The sequence below is a fragment of the Octopus bimaculoides genome, chromosome 16 (genome assembly GCF_001194135.2).
Source record: "Octopus bimaculoides isolate UCB-OBI-ISO-001 chromosome 16, ASM119413v2, whole genome shotgun sequence".
Taxonomy (NCBI): domain Eukaryota; kingdom Metazoa; phylum Mollusca; class Cephalopoda; order Octopoda; family Octopodidae; genus Octopus; species Octopus bimaculoides.
The window spans coordinates 49,303,869-49,307,750 of NC_068996.1; positions in this window are offsets into that span (position 1 = coordinate 49,303,869).

Sequence of the window (3,882 nt, forward strand, 5' to 3'; positions counted from 1 at the left end):
ATGTGTGTGTGTATGTATGTGTGTATGTATGTATGAATGTATGTATGTGTGTGCGTGTATGTATGTGTGTATGTATGTGTGTATGCATGTATGTATGTATGTATGCATGTATATATGTGTGTGTATGTATGTATGTGTGTGCGTGTATGTATGTGTGTATGTATGTATGCATGTATGTACTATGTATTTATGTGTGCGTGTATGTATGTGTGTATGTATGTGTGTGCGTGTATGTATGTATGTGTGCGTGTATGTATGTGTGTATGTATGTATGATTGTGTGTATATATATATATATGTGTGTGTAATGTATGATGGGCTTCCCCAGGGTTTCTTTCTACAAAGTTCACATTTGCAAAATCTTGATGTATTAAGCTAAACGTTTGTTACATAACTCACTTTGTTCCATATAATGATACATTTGTTCTAAAACCACTTTTGTTTCACACACACACACACACACACACATATGTATAAAACTATCTTTGTGATATATATCTCGCTATATATCTTTGTTAAATAACTTTCAGTCATGTTTACACACACATAACTTGCACACACATCTTTATTACATATCCATATATTTTGTTATATAACTATGTTTTCTTTGTAGAGATCTATATTTGCTATTTAAATATCTGTGCTGTATTGATTTGTCTTATAGATCTGTTTGCTATATAGGTCAATATGAAATTCAATGTTATAGAATATCCAATTCTTTTCATTTGAGAGCATTGCTTCTCTTAGTGAATCTCGCAGGAACCACCCCTCTCTCTTTCTGTTTCTCTCTCTCTTTCTCTGTGTGTGTGTGTGTGTGTGTGTGTGTGTGTTTCTGAAAATGTATATTTAGTGTAAACTACAGATGATTTTTGTAAATAAACTATATTTACACTCACTAAGCTTAAAAAAATTATCCATAATCAACATCAAACTGGTTGCAGTTTCTTGGTTGGTCATGTTTTTACTATGTTGAATGACATCATAATCATCATCATCGTCATCATCATCATCATCATCATCACATCATCATCATCATCATCACCACCATCATCATCATCGTCATCATCGTCATCATCATCATCATCATCATCATATTACATCCATTTTTACCACGATTGCATAAGTTTGGGCAGGTTTCATTGCATCTCACCTCCTGGCAAAGCCCTCTGTCCTGTGGTACACGTGGTAACAGAAAAACATCATCAGTCTCTACTGTGTTATTTTTGGGGTGGATCTTTTGGGCATTACTTTCCTTTTTAACCGTTTATACATTTCCTATCACCAACCACTTTATAGCATAAAGTTAGAGGTGGATTTTATTTTGTCATTGGCACTAAAGGACTTATCTGCAACAGAACTAAAGTCTTCTTTACTCTATATTCAGAGTTATTCCCCTTTTTAATGCCTGCATTGCAGCTTTCTGACTCCACATCTTCAGTTGTTCTTTCTATATTTCAGCATGTGTTTTTAAAAAGAATCTTTTGTTTTAACAACTGGATGCCCTTCCTATCACTGGCCACATTACAGTGCAGAATCAGTGTACTTTATCAAGCCGTAGATGCTCCATCTCTATTGCAACACTTAGAAATTCCAAGTAGAATACTCAACATCATCATCGTCATTTAACGTCCGCTTTCCATGCTAGCATGGGTTGGATGATTTGACTGAGGACTGGTGAATCAGATGGCTACACCAGGCTCCAATCTGATTTGGCAGAGTTTCTACAGCTGGATGCCCTTCCTAACGCCAACCACTCAGAGAGTGTAGTGGGTGCTTTTACATGCCACCAACACGAAGGTCAGTCAGGCGGTACTGGCAGCGGCCACGCACAAAATGGTGTATTTTACGTGCCACCTGCACAGGAGCTAGTCCGATGGCACTGGCAACGATGCTGGGCACAGGAGCCATGACGATTTCACTTGTAAAATTTGTAAAACAAAGTCAGTGTGGCAGGAAAAGGAAAAGGATTTTTATTAATTGTTGATGATGATAAAATTACTCTGACAACTTAATTTACAGATACTTTACACACATCTCTAAAGATTGGTCCTGTTCTAAGTATCAGAATCTTTCTCTTGCCATGGCATACAAATATAGTTTATTGGCAATATTGTGGAATAGTAAGACGGCGAGCTAGCAGAAACGTTAGTATGCCAGGTGAAATGTTTCGCAGTATTTCATCTGTTTACATTCTGAGTTCAACTCCCTCCGAGGTCAACTTTGCCTTTCATCCTTTCGGGGTTCATAAATTAAGTACCAGTTGCATACTGGTGTCAGTCTAATCGACTGGCACCCTCCCCCAAAATTTCAGGCCTTGTGCCTAGAGTAGAAAAGAATATTGTGGAATAGTGCACCAAATTTATTATTATTTTATTTTTTTACTTGTTTCAGTCATTAGACTGACCATGCTGGAGCACCACCTGAAAGGGTTTTAGTTAAAGAAATCAACCCCAGGACTTATACTTTGTAAACCTAGTACATATTCTATTGGTCTCTTTTGTCGAACCACTAAGTTACAAGACATAAACACACAATCAGTTCTTAAGTGATGGTGGGGGAACAAACAGACACAAAGACAACACACACACACGTAAATACATACATATATGTTTACGTACATAGGACAGGCTTCTTTCAGTTTCCATTTACCAAATCCACTCACAAGGCTTTGGTTGAACTAAGGCTATAGTAGAAGACACTTGCCCAAGGTACCATACAATGGAATTGAACACCAAACCATGTGGTTGGGAAAAACAAAATACCTTAAAAAAACATTTGTCCATCCACCCATCCATCTTTTCTGCCCACTATTCCTGGGGTTATGGAACTAGAATCCTCAGTCACATCTTCCATGGGATCCACTCAAAAGTAACCATCATTACACCTGGCTAGATTCTGAAATGTGACCCACTGAAACCATGGATATTATCCAACCATCTCATTCTTGGTCTACCTCTTACGCCTTTTGTTGGTTAGCTCAACATATTTTTACAAAGACACCTTCCCCAATACTACTCCCCACTCACTTGAGGGTGTTGGTCTTGTCTTGCTAGTTACAGGGCAACCTCACTGGAGCTGGTGCCTACTAAAAAAGCACCCAGTACACTCTGTAAAGTGGTTGGCATTAGGAAGGGCATCTAGCTGTGGACACCATGCCAGAGCAAATAGTAGAACTTGGCGCAGTCATCTAGCATGGAAGGTGTATGTTAAATAATGTAAATTTATATATATAGGCGTGGTGGCTATGTGGTAAGTAGCTTGCTTACGAACCACATGGTTCCAAGTTCAGTCCCACTGCATGGCACCTTGAGCAAGTGTCTTCCACTATAGCCTTGGGCCGACCAAAGCCTTGTGAGTGGATTAGGTAGGCAGAAACTGAAAGAAGCCCAGCATATATATATACATATATATATATATGTTTGTGTGTCTGTGTTTGTCCCCCACAACATCGCTTAACAACCGATGCTGGTGTGTTTACGTCCCTGTAACTTAGCGGTTCAGCAAAAGAGACCGATAGTATAAGTACTAGGCTTACAAAGAATAAGGCCTGGGGTCGACATGCTCGACTAAAGGCGGTGCTCCAGCATGGCCACAGTCAAATGACTGAAACCAGTAAAAGAGTAAAGAGTAATATATATATATATATATATATATATATGTGTGTGTGTGTGTGTGTGTAATTTATTTAAAGTTACATTACATGTAATAGTTTCATAGGTTGTGAAAACTGAAAAATATTCTTCAGGCACAAACCAAATATCAGTACATTATCTATATATATATGTATATCTATGTACTTATATATATATATATATATACATACAACATTACAATTAAAAGGGTAAAGGTTTATCAATTTATTAATTTATTAATAAATTAACAA